Source organism: Bombus affinis, chromosome 6 (assembly GCF_024516045.1).
Source record: "Bombus affinis isolate iyBomAffi1 chromosome 6, iyBomAffi1.2, whole genome shotgun sequence".
Lineage (NCBI taxonomy): Eukaryota > Metazoa > Arthropoda > Insecta > Hymenoptera > Apidae > Bombus > Bombus affinis.
In genome coordinates, this window is record NC_066349.1 from 11,347,369 (window position 1) to 11,369,943 (window position 22,575).

At 39.1% G+C, this 22,575-nt stretch overlaps 1 protein-coding gene and 2 long non-coding RNA genes across 8 annotated transcripts in view; 1 reads left to right on the forward strand and 2 right to left on the reverse strand.

Annotated features, from left to right (window-relative positions):
* Positions 1 to 22,575, reverse strand: part of LOC126917434 (protein PALS1) — a 129,515-nt gene that overhangs the window by 71,406 nt on the left and 35,534 nt on the right. The window lies entirely within an intron of this gene.
* Positions 791 to 22,571, reverse strand: LOC126917442 (uncharacterized). The gene is made up of 3 exons (XR_007710945.1): positions 3,657 to 22,571; positions 3,513 to 3,567; positions 791 to 3,430 (listed from the first exon to the last, which is right to left on the reverse strand). It is a non-coding gene; the product is annotated as an uncharacterized LOC126917442 (long non-coding RNA).
* Positions 7,208 to 7,991, forward strand: LOC126917448 (uncharacterized). Its single transcript, XR_007710955.1, has 3 exons — positions 7,208 to 7,356; positions 7,541 to 7,719; positions 7,896 to 7,991. It is a non-coding gene; the product is annotated as an uncharacterized LOC126917448 (long non-coding RNA).

A 22,575-nucleotide genomic window follows, 5' to 3' on the forward strand; every position in this document is an offset into this window, starting at 1 on the left:
GCATTTGCAAATTTATCTGTCTCAGAGAACAGGTATCTTACGAAAGAATTTCACTTTACTTTTGTCGCTTGTTTTCACGCGTAGCTCAACCATCTGTCGATTATTCGCTCTCGTTCAGTTAGGAACAAGCCGGATTTAACGTTAGAACTACCACATCAGTCAGATCGACTGGTTTTACAATTCTATTTTAAAATTCCTAATACTTCGTGTTATATCTTTTTCCACAATGATGTAATGACTTTGGTAACGATAACTAAAAGAATAATATAATGAATTTTATTTTGTTCTTTACGTATTCAAACTCAAAATAACTTTGCATCAAGGCTACTTATACCAATAGCAGTCAAAATGACTGGCACTCGTCAAAGTGTAAAAGGGTCCTGCAATCTGTTTATCGAACCCCAATTAACCAGTTTCCTCGTTTCGTACAACTTGCCACACGTTTTTAAAATTTGTACTGCGTATCGTTCGATACGACGATATCAGTTATCGGGAAAATCGCGGATCGATCGCTAGATCGCTAGATGCTAACGCTGGAAATACCACACCAGTGAAAATGACTGGTTCTGCGATTTTATAAATGTGCCAACCCTCGTTTAGGGATCATTTTAGGGATCATCGTTAATAATACTAAAAATGTACTGCACAACATGGAATTCCTTCTGTAAGAAAGTGTTGAGGTTATTCGGTGTATAAAGAGAGAAACGCGTGGATAAATTGTAAGGTAGAAAATGTATTTTAATAGTGAAGTGTAATAATAAGTAGAAATACAATTTGAGCTGGTCCAAGCCAACGTCGTCTGTCTACTGTTTATGGTCTGTTTTCGTCCCAGTCTTTTGTCTATTCGTTGTCGATGGCTTCAGTGCTTGAGAAAATTTAAAAGACCAGATGTATAGTTTTGTTAGAAGTGGTGACCACTTCAACGGAAAGTAATAAATCAATAAATATAAAAATATTCTATCATTATGTATTTCTTAAAGACCACTCATTTTCACTGGCTTTGATAGAGATAGTTTCGTGTCAACTATCGATAGTTCTAGCGTTAAGTATACTTGGCAAATTCTCAAACTCGATTATCTTCCCAACGAATTTCATTCCACGTTTACGTCCAATTTTTTCTCCTACAGTCACCCTGTATAATGCAATTGCAGCACCAGTTACGGACCACTCTGTATAATTGGAGTTCGTATAATAGGGGCTTTCCAATTTTTCTCATTTATCTATTTATTATCTTTCGTACAATTGGAGCTCACGTTTGGATTCGGAGAATTCGACCAACAACGAGTTCAATTGATCGGCTATCGACCGAAGTATCTTTCCGATAAATGCAATTGAAACGTAGCTGTGAAGAAAAATGTGAACAGGTAGAACAGGTAGAGTAAGTATGTGAACGAAGTTGAATTAAATACATGAAAATGTAAATATTTATTTCAATTATTCAGTAGATAAGCTATGTACGATAAAGATACAGATAATCGATAAAATCTACGCGTGTAACGACTCTACTAATTAGATTAAATTTCATCGATATCTGCTTCCACTATTTGTTCGCTTATTTTTCAGCTCAATTGCGAGCGTTCGATTGGCTTGGCAACTAAGTGATTGCGGATTTTGTCATTAGATGGTATTGACAAAATGCGCAATCACTTAGTTGCCAAATAAATAGGCTGTAAAGTACACTACGTTCGAACGAAACGGAACGACGAAAACGGAGGAAATGGAATGACGTTGATGGTGAATCGAGTTTGCTGTTATCTTCGTGCCATGATTTCCATAACAGTCTGCGTTGGTGAAAAATGTTGCATCAAAGTGTACCTTGTATTCTGTTCACGATTCTCGTCGTAATGTGTATTACGTTTTTTCATAGCCAAGCTATCACCAGATAGCAGATTGATGAAGCTTCTCAGAAATCAGACCGATACACTCCACCTTTCCTATGTTTCTCGATTTCGTCTCGTAAAAGTTGCGACGATTTTCCAACGATTTACGATAATATACAGTATGCGGTGGAATAATAAATTACGAAAGAATAACAGCAAAATATGTAATAAAATTGTTTCGTTTAAGGTTCAGTTCTCGAGAGAATCGAGTTTGAAAATTTATCAAGCACGCTGGAACCTGCGTATTCAAATCCTTATTGGCAATTAACTGATGATCACCTAACTCATAAGTGTTAAAATATTTGATTATTTTCCAATTCCCCATTTTTATTCTCTGGTGTGCTGATTATAAAAAATGAAAAATAGAGGAGCAAATATAATAGGTTGGTAACTATGTGATTACAGATTTTGTCACTAGGTGGTATTGGCACACCTAACTGACAAAAAACATCCAACTCACAAGTGTCAAAATATTTGATTATTTTCTAATTCCCCATATTTATATTCTGGTGTGTTGATTATAAAAAATGAAAAATAGAGGAGCAAATATAATAGGTTGGTAACTATGTGATTACAGATTTTGTCACTAGGTGGTATTGGCACACCTAACTGACAAAAAACATCCAACTCACAAGTGTCAAAATATTTGATTATTTTCTAATTCCCCATATTTATATTCTGGTGTGCTGATTATAAAAAATGAAAAATAGAGGAGCAAATATAATAGGTTGGTAACTATGTGATTACAGATTTTGTCACTAGGTGGTATTGGCACACCTAACTGACAAAAAACATCCAACTCACAAGTGTCAAAATATTTGATTATTTTCTAATTCCCCATATTTATATTCTGGTGTGCTGATTATAAAAAATGAAAAATCGAGGAGCAAATATAATAGGTTGGCAACTATGTGATTGCGGATTTTGTCATTACCACCTAATGTAAAAACCTGCAATCACTTAGTTGCCAAACCAATATAAAATCATTTTTCTTCGTCTGCATTTCCAAAGCGATTGTTTCAAACGAGATCGCAAGAATAAAATAACGAACCGTGGACGTGCTCGATTAATATTACAACATGGCAGTGACTCGAATAAATGCTCGATCGATTTCGCGTGCAAACGTAATTACGTGCGTTCTTTTGGTTTTTAATCGATACGAGGCTGAACCTTGAGTCATGCAGACGCGGCCATAGTCTAAAGGAATATACAGAGGACACCGGATTGCCGTCACGATTCAGTTGTAGGAGGAAAAGAGGAGAGGAAACGCGGATAAAATGCTCCATTTCGCAGGTGGCGCGTTGTTGCGGCTCATTATGGCCGAAGATTGGAAAGTATTGTGCAATGTACAGGCCGTTCAAGTACCGTTCTCTAAGCCGTGGAATTCAGCGACGGACGTGTTCCGTGACATTCGATTAATCGCTTTGATTAACGACCGTTCTGTCAACCTTCCACGCTCCATTATTCGATTCTGTCTCACGATCCGTCGCTCTTCCGTTGATCCACTTATTCCTCGTTCGCCTCTCGTTCCTTCTTTTCCTCTTTTTTCCCTATAAAATCACGTCGCAAACAATCGGTAATCGTCGATTGAAAATCAAGCTTCTGTCATCTCTGTAAAACAATCGTCTTTACCTGAGGCTAGTCTCGTACGAAGCTACGTTGTATACGGCAGCAGAGTATCCGGCATCTGAACATTTGCAGTGAAAAATGTTCATTTTTATACATTGGCTGTGTTTCTCTCGATAGCAAGAATAAATTTTATTCCGCGTTTCATACCTTTCTTCGCGTGTAGCGCGACCTCCCATTGCCAATTCATCGTCGATCTATTGGGTTGGCAACTACGTGATTGCGGATTTTGTCACTAGGCGGTATTGACACATCTAACTCACAAAAAAACACATAACTCACACGTGTCAAAATATCTGATTATTTTCCAATTCCCCGTATTTGTTCTCTGGTATGTTGATTATAGAAAATGAAAAATTGAGGAGCAAATATAATAGGTTGGCAACTAAGTGATTGCGGATTTTGTCATTAGGTGGTATTGGCAAAACCCGCAATCACTTAGTTACCAACCTAATTGTTCTTAACTGATCCAACTATTTTAACCCTTTCGCTTCGGCAGTCCAATCCGCCGAAGTACTGTCACTGAACAGAAGCCTGCGCCAGAAATGCGCACAGTGTGCATGGTTGCTGTATATACGTTTTCCTAAGTCTTAAATAACAGTAATTCTTGTAAGAACCGTATATGAAGTATCGTTTCACTAACAGATTTTTTAGCACGACACAGTATACGAGGTTTGGATGTTTGAAATATATTGCGTAAAACATTCTGACGTTGTTTCTACAATGAGTAATTTTTTAAGAAGTGATTAATCCAATATATTAATAAGATCAACAGAAAATGTTCTGCCGATAACGAAAAAATATATTACTGACTACAGATGGCACTGGTGTATGCTCGATATATGGGGTGCCGAAATCAGGATTCGTCGCATATTCGTACCCACGGGTCATCTCGCGGGCGCCGCCTATAAGCGGCACTCGAAGCGAAAAGGTTAAGGAAAAGAGTATAATTAATCGACGCACGTATGTACGTCTCGTTGGTGACAATACGGTGGAAGTTGTACGGTCGGATAGCGAGAAATGTTCGGTTGTTTTAAGTCCAAACTCCTCACGATAATATTCAACTTTATAAACTTTATTCTATCGGGACTCGATTTCCTCAGTTTACGAACTAATGTAGGTAAAACAGTGGAGAAGTGCAACGACGAATTATCCATTCCTATCTAGTCGAGAATTAGTTGGGTACAAGAGTTTTCAAGCTGCAGTCTCTCGAGAATAAAGCGTAGTTTTGTTATTCTTGAAGCTTGTATCGTTTTCAGTCAGACAAGCTGCCTGAGATTCGCTCGTACCGTGAATTTAGGCGCACGATATATATCACGTACTATACAGAGCGTTTCTGGTAACTGGGACAGGCTATGACCCTGTTGCAAGTGAAATTGGGAAAAGATCGTAGAGGAAAATTTTGCAAATCGGCGTTCTGCTGCGTCGATTTTGCTGGACCGTGAAAAACGAAAGGAAAACGAAGTTATCGTAGAAATGATAAGTAGCATCTAATCTTATTCAGAGATATCGTAAGAGTAGATGTACATAAAATAATCGCAAATGTCCTTGTATCGCGATTAAACACGAAATATAATGAATATAACAAAGAAAAGAGAAAAGGAAAAATTTTCACTGTTTAACAGCCTCTATCGTAATTTTCTCGCGGATGCAACGGTGAAACTGTATTCTTTTCTCAAATGAAACTTTATAATTATTTATAAAGCAGTCGATGCAAGTTTTTATCGTTTACAGAAAGATATTATGTTACTCGAGCCAAAAAAAGCTGAAACCACTTTAAAAGTTATTTCGATTTCAATGGCGAGAAATTTTGCGCATGGAAGGCAGAAGAATCAGAGGCACAAGTATTGCGGGTTGATTTTCTCCTTCTTTCTCATCCGCGAAGTTTTACAAAATTACAACATCTTTCAAAGTAATTACTTTCTCCAACTATTTACCATGATACATTTTTATATCACGTTGGAACGGTAAAGTACATCGAATGCTTTACAAGCGAATTATATAGTTTCGTTTAAATGAAAAAGTGTATCTGCACTCTGCAACTGCAGTGTACTAAAGCATCCGCGCGAGTACGGTAATACGATAAATCGCGTTAAACAGTGGAAAGTTTTCCTCTACGATTTTTCTCTAACTTTGCTTCCAACAGAGCTACATAGCCTGCGCCAGTTACTAGAGACACCCCGTATAATATAATACAATATATCTTAACTTCACTTGCAACAGAGTTCTATAGCCTGTCCCAGTTACTTGAGATACCCTGTATATTATATCTATAACATAGTATAATATATATGATATAATAGAATATATCTTAACTTCACTTGCAACAAAGTCCTATAGTCTGCCCCAGTTACTAGAGACACCCTGTATGACATAATATATCTATAACATGGTATAATATACATGATATGATAGAATATATCTATAGTATGATATAATATATCTTAGCTTCACTTGCAACAAAGTCCTATAACCTGTCTCAGTTATTACAGACACCCTTTATAATGTAATATATCTTGTATAATATATCTATAGCATAGTACAATATATATGACATAATATAACACATCTATAGTATAATACATCTTAATTTCACTTGCAACACAGTTCTATATTCTATGCCAGTTGCTGGAGACACCCCATATAATATGATACAATATATCTTAACTTCGCTTGGAACAAAGTTTTATAGCCTGTTCCAGTTACTAGAGACATTCTGTGTAATATAATTTATCTATAGTATCATACAATGTATCTTAAAGCTCGGCGCCAATCTTTTGAGGCAGCCTGTAGGCGTATAGCGTACGGTTGATAAGAATGGAAGCGGAATCGCGATCCATTTGCGTTGTCCTCGGCGTGGCCCAACACTGCGTAGACAATTCCGTAAATAGACGGTGTACAGAGTGTTTCTACCGTATCTGTCGCGGTTCTGTCGTGCTCTGTGAATATGCGTTGATCGATACGCAGCCACAGCACGTGCGCCATGTGCGTCACGTGCGCCTATAACCAGCCTGGCTAATTGAATCTCCAAGAACGCTGAAAGTTGTTGCATACATATAACTCGTCTCTCGTTAATCGCATTACGCGAAGTTTCAAACACTCGCCGACAGGATCATCCCAGCTTTTAGTTTACCCGCCAGGGTTTGCTTTAGGCTAGTTAGACACCAAGATACGCGTACGCGATACGAATTCAAGTGGAAAATACAAGAAGATACGTGGCGCGTTATTCGCCTAATACGATAGTCCGTCGTCCGTCGTTTCTTTCTTATTTGATACGCATAAAACACTCTGATAAAAAGAAGACCGAAGAGAAAACACTCTATTGACGTCACTAAAGAAATAAAATAGACAAAGTCGAAGATAGTATCTCGCTGAGAGTGGCCATCCACGTGTCGATTTAGCAATTAAGCTTCTAACTCAGCTAATTCTAAAGTACAAATTTAATAATAAAAAGAAAATTTATATGTAGGAGATAAAAGAACACGGGGTCCTTCCTTTTGGAATTTTTGGCAAGATGCCCAATACTTTAGTCTAGATTTTTTATTATAGCTGTACTTAAATAATAATACCTGTACTCCAATAAACTTAGAAGTACTTGTTTATGATTCAATCCGATTATGTTTGCCCGAGATTTATGACAGTAGGCTTGGACTCAAAGTGACACTCCGGTCGCTAAACGTAGCCACAGGATGGACATTTTTACCTAACAGAGGTATGGAGTAGTTGTACAGCTCCCTTTTAAAAGATATATTTAACCCGAGGGATACAGAGAGGTACAGAGAAGAGAATATAAGTGCAGTTCCACTTGGTCTGATACTAGTAAATTGACTTCTACGTGCACCGTGGACAAGTAAGTTTAGTTACACTTGAATCGTGCACAAGTAAGTCGAATTCGACTTAGACTTTGCAAGAAAGCGCATTTGTTATCCCGTTGGCCGTGTATTCGTTATCGAACCTAAGACCATTGTCATTAGCATCTCGACTATCTAATCGCCACGGTTACTTGTCAAATTCTGTAATCATATTTGTTCTAGTAAATATCATCTATATTGTATAACAACAATGGCCGATCCAAACGATGATTCCAAAAGAGAACTCGACATATATAAAACTGTAGCATGCGCGAGTATCTCGACACTGAAATCATAGGCAACGTGTAAGACACGCTCTTCAATCTCCGATTTTCGTCTCCGATCTTATCTCTCGTTACGTAGTTAGTAGATACCGATAAAAGCGATAGTTGAGAATTAATTAGCACAAACAGTTATTTAGCACGATACTAGTTCAAACAATAGTTATATGTATCCAACCAAATAACACTTAAAAGTATGTGCGCAATTCGATAATACGATCTGACATGCGTTCGTAAATTATGCGATTTCTTCTCAGGCGCGGAGAACGACGCGAGCAAGATTAAAGCAACGAAGATCACTCGTAGCAGAGGAAGATGGTGACAAACGGGCGAGATTAAGTTTTTGAAAGAGGAAAGGTACGAAAACACTGGATTGGAAGTTTCGTAGTTGGCCAGGCGCGGAACGAAAGCGCCGCTTTAACGGTCCAAACCACTTTCCTGGAGCCGGCGAGAGAGTGCAGTGAACGAGCACTCGTGCACTCTCGAGTACGAGTACTCGCCGCGTATAGGCGCAGGCCGGCTCGCGCGCGCATCAAAATACGCCGCTTTTTCTCCTCTCGCCGACGTTTAGCCCCTAAAATCGGCTCCTGACGAGCGCAACTACGCGGACGCCCGCGGCTTCGCTGCCAAAAGTCCCTCGTTCGCCGCTCTTTCCGCTCGACGATCGTTTTCCAACGTGTTTCAAAGTTCCCAGAATGAGAAAGTTTCGGTCGGAGAAGACGAGATACAACGAGCGAAATCGCGTACCTCGGATCGTCGAGTCAGCTACGTCGGCATCCTCGAGCTGCGACAATTTTCTCTTCGAACCACGTGGTTCGATGGTAAACTGTACTTGAAATTCTATCTTTATTTCGCTATTTCGCTCGTATGGCACGTGAAATCGTTGGCCAGACTCTGCCAGGTCGAACGATAAGTTCGTTCGCGTTTACTCGATTAACTGTTAGACCCTGGACTTTCCTGCGTTTCTTTCGAAAAGCGGGAAAATGTACAGAATTCGCGCGACGCTTAAGAACGTAAGAAATACGGGAAAGAAACACCCGTAACGTTTTAACCAGTTAACTTCGTTCGACGAGTATACACGTCAAACTGAAAGTGTATTTCGGTGCGTTTGACGAGTATGAAATAAAAATTACCATTTACCATAAAGAATTGAAATTGTAGTAAGAAGCGATAGAAATTTGGCACGTTACTATTGCCAATAAAACTGCTATGTATTTTATGAGGAAGAATTTGATTATTCTCTTTGGTATATCGGTTATTCCCCGTGCATTGTTTAATTAACAATTTTTACAAACCGAGTTGATTATTTTCACGTTATATCGGGAATGTTGGAATTGTTTGCGTAATCTTGTTTCTCTACAAAATGGATGGATATTTTCACGCGTATGTCGCTGTATCCTCGATAACGATTGGAATATAATATAACACATATAATACGATTCAATTTTTTGGTCGGACGTGTCGGACAAATTACGGGACAAATTCCACATACCCGAACTTGGAAAGTTGGTCGACCGACTACGAGTTGCAAGTGCAAAACTATGTCGTTGCACAGCAACCGCTGCAAAACCTACGCCTCTCGTGGAGAACGTTTGTCCAAATTTATATCGTCAGAAGGAAATTCATTTCGAAAATGTGTTCGTACTATGTTTCGAAGAATTCCACACTGAAAAGACCCACCGAATCTCTTACATGGTTCGTCCATTTTTCTTGTTTATGGATTTTATAATTTTGCTGGAATTTTGAAATTTTATGTAACCATAAAAATGTAAGCCATCGTCGTTTCGCTTTAATTTCGTTGGAAAATTTACAACACGAGCATTTCGCCGGTGTTTGACGCGTAAACTCATCATCGCCTGTTTTATTTGCGCAGCCCACGAGAGATTTGCAAAACTAAATTCCGTAGTTAACCAACTGGTTAATAGGAGAAATAACTTTCTACGTAGGTCGCATCACGCCAGTTACGTGGACGAAGTTGCGAAATTGCATAAAAATCCGAGGTCTATTTATTCGTTCGACGTACCTCGTACGAGTGGAAAATCATGGCGTTTCACAATGACCGAAGTTTGGAATTTGGTCTCAGGGTCGTAGCCATAGACCCATGATTCATCGCCTATAACGACTTGTTTGAACGTTTCAGCTTTGCTTCTAATCGATTTCAAATTGTCCTGCACGATTTCCATATCTCTTCGTCCACGTTCTTCGTTTCTCGGTCATCGTCAGATGTAACTCGCGATATTCCTCATTTTCCACTCGTACAAATTGAAGTGCCGTTGCTGGCTAACCATCCGGAGAGTCATACGCTTTGTAGGATCGCTCATTAAGGTACCCCGTAAACGACGAGGCCATACTTTGTACATCGACTCTAAGTACTGTATAATTGCTAATAATTAATTACTCTACAGCACTCAGTTACAGAGACAGATGGACAGATCTTTGTGGACAGATCTCGTACAAACAAATCTTAAGATATTTTACACGCAGATACGATGTCCAAGCTGAGTTACCCAAAACGAGCTACCTCGATGATTCTTTCAATTTTCTAGATAACGAAAAACGTTTAAGCAACGAACTTTTACATTTCAAATCGGAGGAGTCAACAGTTCTGTTAACAAAAGGAGAACAGAGTATTTTGTTTGAGTAACGTTAGCATGATTTCTCATCCATTATTACATATATAAAGTCTGTGACTTTCAGTGATCTCCGATGATCATTGAGATTCTCCTGAGAACCGCAGGCGTTGAAAAAATACATTGTTCCATCAAAAAAAGAAAAACGTATGTAATCTGTAAATCTTTTAAGTACGTCCATCTGATAAAAAGTTTGGACCTTCGTGTAACGGCTCGTTGTCGGAAACGAACAACTTCTGTTTCAAACACTTTTTCTTGTCTCCAAAATTAAAAGAGATATTTCAGTGGCTCATCCTGCATGACTCATCCTCTGTATACGTAATTACACAGGATATATAATACATTTTAATACAACAATGTTTACAATGTTACAATAGAATAGCCGATAGTAAGGATCCTTTAATCAGTTAGCTGATTGCGACCTCTTTGAAAAGTGTGTACCTACAAGGTGGCGCAAAAAGTAAGCCACGACGAGTATACTTGTCAAACACAGAGTATGTGTGGTTGTTATAACACAGAATTAAGTTGTAATGAAATGATCGCTTTCCTTCTTTTTCCTTTTTTCCTTACTCAGGACGAGTATACTTGATATAACAGAAAATATTGGCATTTCTTCACGACGAGTATACCGGTCAAACACAGAGTATGTGTGTTTGTTATAACACAGAATTAAGTTGTAATGAAATGATCGTTTTCCTTCTTTCTCCTTTTTTTCCTTACTCACGACCGAGTATAGTCTACGTAACAGAAAATATTGGTATTTCTTCACGACGAGTATACTGGTCGAAAATAGCTAACTGGTTAATGGTATCCACCTTTGCCACGGATATAACGTGTCGGGCGTACGTTCGTATGATCTTCTACGTGCCGTGAATCGCCGGCAGAAGCCGAGGACGGGTTTTCCCGTCTCGTACCTCGATTTTCTCTGCCCTCGCCGAGAGGCAATCGCTGCATCCGATAGCAGACACGGTGATTCTCGTCTGGCGCCAAGCGGATCGTGTGCCCACCGGTATACACACCCTTCGTAACAGGAAGAGAACGAGTTTTTACGTTAAATTTTAACGAAATTATCGGCTCGTCCCGCGAGCAACGCCGCGAGCCAGCCATAAAGATAACGAGGCTTCTTATCGTCGCGCTACGTCTCGAGAGCTGCATCGCTTCACAATTTTCTCTCGCGTCTATATATACGCACATTGTGCGTAAGCACATTCGTTCGCCATTGACACTATTACGATAACACGCGACGAGAATGTAATTGGAAAAACATCTCGTTAACAAGTTCACAGCGCGTTTGATTTTCATTTTCTATAATGGTTTACTTTAACTGTCTCGCATTAGCTTGTACTTAAGGCACAGCCTCGCTAGACTGTACGTTCAGCTGAAACGCAATAGTTTCGAAGAACCGACACAATCATAGACATTATGCTTCTTTAATTTCCTTCCAATTTACAATTCCTTATCGCTATCTTCTTACGGCGGATAAATTTACGAAAGCAGGTATTTTTCATTCTAATTTTAACGCGTTTCGCTATCTTTATTTTATCCTACCGGTGTGACTCGATGAAACGGCGAGATAAATATTATTAATAATTAATTATTAATTCCGCATTCTTCGCGAGGAATAAAAAGAACAGCGATAGATAAAGAGTCAGAAAGTTTCGGGAAGATTGTTCTATAAGCGAACGAATAATAGAATCTTCTTTCGAAAGCGTGTCAAATTGACACAAGTGGCGGCTGAGGGTTCGGAAATTCAATGCTAATTACGATGGCCACAAAAATTATTTGTACACCATTCTACGATATTTACCTCAACGTTTACGTACTAATTAATCAAGTGCAAATATTACATTGAGTTTTACATCGTTACACGGCGCCTCTCCTATGACTACGAAACTTTGCTCTTACGAGAATAAATTATGCAACCTGATGAAAAGCCTGGCTCGTTACAGGCTAACAGTATGTACAAAAACATTTCGTAGCTGTACGTGTGGCTTTATGTATCTGGATAATGTGAAATCAAACGCTTTATAAAAAGTGAAGTGGGTCAATTTGGCTTCTGAGAGCCTCGTATTCGTATAAGCCGGAAAATCTATAGAACTATCGTTATAAAAAGTACTTCAAGAACGTACTCGTACATATGACAAAAAGAGAAAAAAAGAAAGGAGTACCGTTACATAAAAAGAAGAGCGAATTCTGGGAGCGAGTGGGTGGTGAAAACGCGTTTCGTACGTTTCAAGGGGAAGCTGTTTTTATCGGCCAGCGCAACTGCATATCGCGACCAGTAAAGGTCAACGAGTGCAAGGAATTAATCGAGCTTTCCAGAGCTGTGCAGGTCGGCCGAGTAATCCCACGCGGGCCGACGACGACGATGATTTAAAAACGAATATCCTGGATCGGTATTTGGCGAGTAAATGCGGATCTTCGCGCGGCGATGAACACAGACGAATAAAAGGCGTGGAATGACGCGCATAATACGCCTGAGAACAATAGTCGTCCATTTTTCTCCTCCTTTCTTTCTTTCCTCCATTTTAGCGTCTTTGCTTCTTCGTTTTTAGCGTAGGATTATACGTCTTTGTTCTTCGGTAATTTCGTCGAAAAATGGTGTTGCGAAATTTCGACACGCAGTGACACACACGGTCATTGTGATCAGGATGATACGACTTGGCATAAGGATAACTCTGCTTTACTCGACTTTTTTCGCTTAACTCTTGATTGCTCGCTATGAGATCCTGAAGTGCCCCGGACGTTACGGACATTGTCATAATTTCCATCTAAAATGATAATAAACGAATGAAATAATAATGAAATTTCTCTGTACGATCGTTAATTCTGCTCAGACTCTGTGTCTTATAAATTGAGACTTTTCATCGATGTAACACGTAGGATCCTCGGAGTGCCGCTTCAACGTTGATTTCATTTTCCTTCGTCTTTCGTGTTTCATAGCCGAGTCCATGTACCAAACGTGTTCTTCCGTTACCACTTGTATTACGTTAGCTTGATAGAAACACGCCGATGTAGATATCATCGGTTACGAAGATATAAAGCTTCGGGCAATGGATGATAGAATAGGAACGAGCTGGAAATTGAACAACTGCGGATGAGTATCGAATACCATGTGAGCCACGAAAGCCTGGACAGAGAAGCAATTATATGCTTTGCTCGATGAACTTACTTTACAAATTAAAACTGGACACCCCGTATGTGAGCTGTCGAAACACTCCACAAGTTGAGATAAATTCGAACAGTTTTTGCGCGTTGAACGCGAAGAACGGGAACTTTATAAGTGTCATCTCGATGCTGCTCGAGCGAAATGAAGTTCCAAGTAAAAGAACGAAAATCAAACGAACGATGGTGAGTATAAAAGTTGCCGAGTAAATTTAAATTACAAAATAAATCCAGGAAATAGAAGCCAACCCCAGTGATCATTTTGTCTCTCCTCTTTCATATTCTTTCATTCTCTTTCGTCCTCTGTGTGGCTCGTATTTTGAAAGCGGGATACGTGGTCGGAACAGGAAACGCCATGGGAGAGTGAGCAATCGGTATTCCATGGCTGTGTCACGGAGAGCCTCCACGAGAACCGGACCTAGACTCACTCTGCACTCGTCCCTTCTGGCTCTTGATTTTTCCTTCGATACGACTCTTTTCCTACGCCTATTTTACGCAACACGACTAATGACCACGTACACTGCGGATGATTATGCAATTTCGCGCGTTCATCAACGTAACTGACTCGTAAGAGTCAAAGGAACAGCGAAATAATACGTTCGTTAACGCGTACAAGGTGACAGATTTTCTACCATTTTCAACGATTTTTCAGTCGCTTTTAGTTGAAAAATGTCTAGAACGAATGTACACGCTTTTACTTGAAAAATGTGCAGAAACGTGAAATGAAAACGTATCAACGTAATTTCATTCTTTGAGGAAGAAGAGCAACACGAATAAAAACCCTGCACTATGTCGCATAAATGCACAAACGTCCACGCTAAACCGAACGACTAATTTCTTCAACTCCGATCGACGAGCTTCGTCCCTTGACGCTACAACTACCGATAGTTAACACGAAGCTATTTCTACCAAAGCCAGTGAAAATAACTGGTCTTTGAAACATACGTAATAATAAAATATCTTTATATTTATTGATTTGTTACTTTCTTTCAGAAGGAATTCCATGTTATGCAGTACATTTTTAGTATTATTAACGATGATCCCTAAAATGATCCCTAAACGAGGGTTGGCACATTTATAAAATCGCAGAACCAGTCATTTTCACTGCTGTGGTATTTCTAGCGTTAGCACCTAGCGATTTAGCGATCGATCCGCGATTTTCCTGATAACTGATATCGTCGTATCGAACGATACGCGGTACAAATTTTAAAAACGCGTGGCAAGTTGTACGAAACGAGGAAACTGGTTAATTGGGTTCGATAAACAGATTGCAGGACTCTTTTACACTTTGACGAGTACCAGTCATTTTAACCGGTATTGGTATAAGTAGTCTTGATATAAAATTATTTTCAGTTTGAATACGTAAAGAACAAAATAAAATTCATTATATTATTCTTTTAGTTAACGTTACCAAAGTCATTACATCATTGTGGGAAAAAATATAACACGAAGTAGGAATTTTAAAATAAAATTGTAAAACCAGTTGATCTGACTGATGTGGTAGTTCTAGTGTTAAAGCAAGAACTTTCAACGAAATTCTTCTTCCAATTCACTTTGCCGATTTTAATGAATTTAAATGAGATTCTCGCTGATCTCTGGCAATCTCGGATATTCAGGAAAACGAAGGAAATCCATTTCGCAGAAGAATATTGATAAGCAGAGAAGAGAATAGAGATAAAAGTAACAGACGATCCTCTTAAGGCGACTGGAGAATTTACGTCAAATGCAAATCTGGCGAGGACTGGAGACGTGAAAAAATGTTGTACGAGGCGGGACGTGGACGTCGCTGTGTCGGACGTGGCACGATATCGATTTCGTGATCGCAAAACGATATCCGTGGCTCGGTTAACGGATACCACCAGACCGCGGATCGAAGACTCGGTCACGGGGTACTTGTCATCGAGAAAGTCTTTCTTCTATAAACGAGATTAGCCCAGAATGAAAGCAGCGTCCATGTGTTTTTCGCGTTGCCATCACGGTGAAAGACGTTGTTGAGTCGGATAACGTGTCGAAAGTTCTTCTAACGATGTTTTCCGATCGAATTAAACTCGAGCAAATGGAAGAGATAGGAGGGGAATGGCAGAGTCAACTCTTTCGAGGATTTTTCTTCTCACGGCGAAGATAATGGTACACAGTTGATATTTGGATATCTGGAACGAAGAGTCTATGAAATAATATTCCTCTTTAAGGAAGAACTATAAGCGATGATTTGAATACAGAGAATAAATAGAAGAAGAGAAGATACGTAGATGAAAGAAGAGATAGGGAGAGTGTAAGAGAAAAAATATTCCCCTTAAAGGAGAAAATGCAGTTGATATTTGAATATAAATGATATTTAAGTACTTGAGACGAAGAATATACGGAAAAATATTCCTCCTCCTTCGAGGCTTCTTACATTTTCCTTAGATTTAGATTCTTAGATCTCCTCCTTAGATTCTTCGTTTATCCCTCACATTCGAGTATCAATTATATCTTCTATTTTCGATATTTGAATATAAGACACTGGAATATAAGAAGCATCGACGGAAAAATATAATTTATATTTCATTATAAGCGATATCGAGGTACTCGAAACGGATAATCTACGGAAAAGTATTCCTTTCCAAGGAGCAAGTATAATTCATATTTAAATACAATTTAGGTATCCCGAGTTAAGAATCTACACAAAAATATTCCACTAAAGAATATAAGAGCATATATAGAGAAAATATTCCTTCAAGGAAAGACTTCTTTTTGTTTAGGCACGATTACATATGAATACCAAAATTCGCTCGTGTCTCTTAATCTTTTACTAAAATGGACGAAGAATGTATCGAGAATTTCGAGCGATTCCATTTCGATGATCAGGGACAGTACTCTGGCGAACAGAAATTACTAACGCAACAACGTAATATATAGATATTAATTAATTATTAGGTAAATTCTTACGGATATCTTGGTCTTCGGATGCTTCATTTTTTTTTATACGCATTATAGTCTTCAGATACTTCGATCATCGTTGCGATCAACTATTATATTAGGTTAGCAACTAAGTGATTGCGGGTTTTGCCAATACCATCTATTGACAAAGTCCGCAATCACTTAGTTGCCAACCTAATATTTAGATTCTTATGGGTATACGCATGGCGGTATTCAAGCAAGCGGCAGCTTACTACGAACAATATAACAAAATACGAACAATCGTCCGAACGCTGTAGCAACAAAGCAACAGCTTAGAGAATTGTAACAGTCCACCGAGGGAAGTTCTGCTCGCGAATGAAAATTATTATTTTTCGTGCTCGCAAAGTAGAAAGGAAGAGAAAAATCGCGTTCTCCTCGAAGCAAATTACCTTCCAGTTATTCATAGACTTTATACGATACAGATACAGGTGCGAATGAATGCGCCCATTGACATCACGAGCCACTTTTACACGAGAATACAGCGTGAATGGCTGGAAACCAGTGATTTCGTCTCTCTGGCTGAACGTGTCGACACGAGCCATCGGTTTTAAAGGTCGTCCCCGAGGACTGAGCTACTGGATCACAATTTTTTCTCTCCTCTCCCTTAGTCCGCGTTATATAAGCCCGATTTTCGATATAGATCACGCCATTTAACCTACTCCTGTTCCAGTTCTTCTGTAGCGGACGGAAACTGGCTGGCTCGCTCGTTTTCTCGGCTAAAACCCTTTGAAAGCCCTACAGATGGCGGCCCTTGTTTCCGCGCGACGAATTTCCTGTTTCGAAATCTCTCATTTATCAACCGGACGGATGTTGACGTTTCGCCGGTCGAATACGGCCCACCTTTTTCCTCGTTTTTCGCAATAACCGACAGAGCCACTCGATTTTTTCATTATCGCTTTAAGCTGCGAGCTTCTGCTGCCCTCCTTGGATCAAACGACGTATCATAGCATCTCTTGCTATTATTCGACTTTCGAGTTGCCCGAGTGTTTTACCTTTTGAGTGGAACGAACGTTTTACGGACTGTTACGGATCGACGATTAAATACCTTACATCGGATAGTACATAATGGGACCCGCTGACGCAATTACGAGGCGACGTAATCCAACATTCTTGGTATTTTTCAAATTTCAAGTTTCTCGCGTCTTCTTTTCTTTCTTTGTTACACGGCGGTTATTATGGAGAGTGCAATGTAATTTCGTTATTCTTGAGTCGAAAAGAAAGAATAAATCGTCCAGTCGAATAACCAGTCGCAAACCAGTCGATAACAGAAAAGAAAACAGCACCGTGCTATACCTTTCTAGCATTTTTGTCCATCTTTCAGGACACAGTGAAACGTGACAAGTTGCTCGTGTTTCTGTATCTCGCAGATTTATTAGTTTCGTTTCAGCCTGACGGATTTGAAACAAATTTGACGAATTTTTAACTTACAAATTTATAAAAATTAATTTATTAATTTCTGAACATTGCACGTAATTGCAATTATTACCACAAATATCCGCGACTATCGTCAACGACAGTGTTCCGAGATTCTGTCTGCGTTCTTGCTTCTTGTCTCTTCGGTTTCCTCTTTATCGCGACTATCTGGCTGTTATCGACTGGAAATAAACGCGTGAATGGGAACGATGAAAATTCGTGAATTAAGGAATCGTTCGTTATCTCGACCGTTATCTCGACCTTCTAATGGGAACTGTACTTGTGACATCATACTTTGCCCAGTACAACATGGTCGTAAGCAAAGAGCGGGGCAAACAGTTCCTTCGTGTTTGCGATGATGTGCCATTCGTTTCTACCGTTCGGTCGCAAGAAGACAACGACAGGAAGAAAAGGCGAGGGAAGAGACGACGTAAGGAAGAGAAAAGGAACGAAGAAGGGAGGAATCCAAAGCCAACGAAGCAGCGTTTCCCAACGCTGTGCGTCTTAGTCGCCACTTCGTAAACTTCTCGAAGAAAAACTCGACCTACCGTTTGAAATATTATCAGCCACTCTACGATAAAACGATGTACGAACGTCGAAACGTTAAACAGAAATTATATAAAAAAAAGGGGAAAAATTCGATGACTATTCAAATCTAAACAAATCTAAAGGTTCTACTAGACGATGCTACTTCTTCGCCAAACTCGTTCAAACTTCTTCGAAACAAGGCCTTGAGCGTAAAGATCCTATTCTACGCTCTAAATTTATTTTCGCACGTAGAATAACTTTCTGCCGGTTGTCCATTCCAGTCTAATCGAGAATTAGTGGAACGAGCAGACGTGTAACCGACAACTTTTCAACGTCGATTTTCACCGAGCCAAGTCTCCAACGCGGTTTTGCTACTCTCGAGTCACAGTATCTGTCTGAGCTCGTCCGTGCAACGAATTACGGCTCGCCCTTGTATTTGCAAAAGATAACGCAGGATTACGTCTCGAAAATGACAAAGATTCCATGACGCAACGTGGACAGGTTGGGCAACGCTGGGATAGAACGAGGCGCTGCATCGCGAGAAAACGCATTGTTTAGGCTGCACTTACACCAACCTAGCGGTGGGTGTGTCACGAGCGTGAAATACCGGCGAAGTGACTACGAGAAGAGAAAGAGAGAAAGAAAGAGGGAAAGAGAGATAGGAATCCACTTGGCCGATGCTCGAGCCACGTCGGAGATTACAGTGGACCTCGTCTATTCCGCTCAACGTGTGCTGACCTCTACTCGGCTCCATTGGTCCCGCTTTCTACAAATTAATTACCTTCGTGCTCTACGGACCACAAAGTCGCAGAGATACGCGTTCAATTAAAAGTTGCGAGCTCGTTTCCGAAAAAGCAACCCAGAAACGGACGTGCCATCTAAGTACAAACTCCCTCCAGCCGTCGCTCTCTTTAATCGGCGGAAATCGATTCTAAATTCGGTGGAGGCAACTGTTCCACTGTGAAATTGCAGGTTAAACCATTTAGGGATCTGAATTGTCTTGATATTTCGATTTAGTAATGTGCCTTTTTTTTTTTTTTTGGCAATTTATATCATTGAATTCTATTGGACAGGCACTGCAAAAGATGGAATTTCGAGAACAAAAGGATCGATATCATTTTTGTGCTCTGTACCATTTACCTGCTCTTTTATCTAGATCTTAGAATTTTATGAAATTCGGAGAAAGTTAAGCGCTTTGTATAGATACGATGAACTATCTTCTTGAAATTGTAGAAATTCTTCTTGTATCTGTGATCTATGCAAGAAACTTGTACAGCGTATTTACCATTGTAATAAATTCTTTGCATTGCAATTACCAAGAAGGGTATCAAGAATTTGCTCGGTATCTCTTCATTTTTTTTTACTATCTCTTCTCTCATCTAAATCTTACAGTTTTATGAAATTCGGAGAAAGTTAAGTGCGTTGTATAGATACGATGAACTAGCTTTTTGGAATCATAGAAATTCCTCTTGCATCTCTGATTTATGTAAACAGCTTCTATAACGTACTTATTAATCTGATATATTCTTCACATGGCAATTACGAGAAGAGATTTCAAGAACTTGATCCGAACAGCATTCTGTTCTTGTTACTATCTCTTCTTTCATCTGGATCGTATGAAATTTCAAGAAAGTCAAATACTCTGCACCAACAGACAAACTACATTTTTCTTTTACGTTATAAAAATTCTTCTCGCGCCACTGACTCTCACGACCAGAGCAAAATGTATAAAATTCGCGCGATGCTCAACGTGTGTCAATGGATCGGACTGAATATTCATTCGTTCAACTATATAAGAACGTAGCGGGTTCTTTGATCTTTCAGAGCTTTGTAAATTCAACGCCAATGAAATGGGCGTCGATGTTGCATTATACGTTATTCCGCTAGCGCTATTAACTTTTACTGCATTATAATTGCAGAGTCGCCGAATGATTTGCACGGGTCAGAAAATGAATTCGTGTCTCCCTGTGAGCATTCGCTTCTACTTGTGATTCCACGCTTTCAAGATTCCATTAAATCGAGCCGGATCACGGTAGAACGGCTCTACATTCTGCCTCGTGCAACTGGCGTCTGGTTTCTTCCGATAACGGAGATTCCTGGTGCTACGTTGCTCACGAACACGTTCACCGCGACATCTAACAGTCACCTGGTGAATAACCGTGTGCTGGCAGGGTAACAGCTGCGTAGGTGCATTCGATTTCATGCGACTTGCAGGGAACTGCGAGAGACACTTTCGCTAAAATATCATTTTATGCGATAAAACTTGAACGTATGTACACTGGCTCGCGAAATATATATATATATATATATATATATATATATAATATATTGTATTTACATGTTCAATATATGTACAATTATATTATTATATATAATTATATACCAGTACCTGTTGTATTACATTATACAGATACGATCGTTGTTATCAAATAAACAATTTGATATAGTAATTCCATCTATATATACACATCAAATACTTCAATTTCTACAAACTTTGTAACATTGTTTTTGCTCCAAAATTGAAGTACGATGATTTTGTGATAATTTGTTTCACTTCTTACCGTATACGGCAAGGGAAATATATACTACAGATGTATTAACGATTTTATTAAAGAGCGGATGCAATTTATAGTGCACGTTATAGATCAGATATCAAAGTGATATTAAAAATAGGACTGAGACTTTTGAACGGTATTGTGTACGCCCACCAACGATTATTTCTTGCTCGCGCGAAACGTTCGCGGAAACTAAGGTGACCTATAAAATTAAAGGGCACCGAGAAACTCTGCACCAAATTCAATGGAGTCCACTGACTGCAAATGTGTACGTATGTACTCGTTGTTGGCAGAATACGAACGGCATATTTAAGTACGTATCACGTTGTTAGATAGACATGAATCGCTATTGTAGTAACTGTGAATCGTACATCTTCATAAACTTGGTGGAGCTCGTAGTTGCCTCATCCACGATTATACGACGTACATATATTCTTGACCTGTATAAGAGCGATAGTCTATGAACAGTACAGAACAATTATATCAACAATTGACTATAGATTGGTCAGGGGACCAGATATTTCTGTAACGAACTGTACATATTTGGTTTTCAAGATTCTGATTAATTTATTATTTGCCGGAATTCGAGTGTACCAGAGCCTACGACGTTACATCGGCGCTTGTTAGCGTAGCTAATCGTTAGCATAGCGGAGATTATCGACTTCTGTGTAAATGTTACCCTGTTCAAATAATTGTACATCGTAGAATATACAATTATAGCTACATCAACGAATACGCTATCTAGGAACGCAAGGCTGATACGAAGACATTTTAGGAGAAGACTGGTGCGATATCTCTGGCTCTATGATTTCGGTTTTGCACACTGACAGATCCCTTCGTCGTGTTTCTACACATACCTTGTTAATAGCATCAGATGCTCTTAATGTTTTAACATTTTGGTTGAATTTTGAGTTGAAAGAGGACTGAAACATTCATAGAAACTGATCCCTCTTCTGATGATTCGTAGAAAAATATAATATCCTTTAGATAGAGTGTCATGTCTTCTACATGTTTCATTTTATACGCATACGGCGATGCTTTGTAACGCCACGCTTCTGATGTTTCCAGGGTTTGCGATATTTACTGTTGGAATACGGATGTTCATGCGAATTTACATGGGTATAATTAATTACATTATGGATATAATTAAAAAAGCGGAATCATACATACATAGAGATTCATTTCCAATTAAAATACATATTTAGATAGCTACTCTTATCTTTAATCTCTTAATCTTTTATCTTATAGACGGAACCGTTTTTATATTCTACGATTACTGACTATTATCTTTAATGTAAAAGTTACTAATACTCACATATGCAAACAATTACCAATTTTAAGTAATTTTTTAAGTATTATACTCTCAGCATCTTATATACATATATATTCTGTATTCTGTACAGTTTACAATTGTTCATAAAAGCATAAACATCCGCAGTCCATTCGTTATTAATGATGCATCGATTAATTACGCAGGAACGACTTATTAAAAATGAGTCAGCGTATAAACATCTTACTCGATGCGATGTTTCGCTAACCAGCTGTGTAACAACGTACGACAGGCGTGAATATCTTTGACGTTACACGATCGTTCAGGCTACGGATTCGATATAAACGAAAATATATCGACTAGGGGGATGGCACACAGAGGATATATTTAAAAAGAAGCAAAAGCATGCACGGATCGATGCTCAATTTTAGTACTC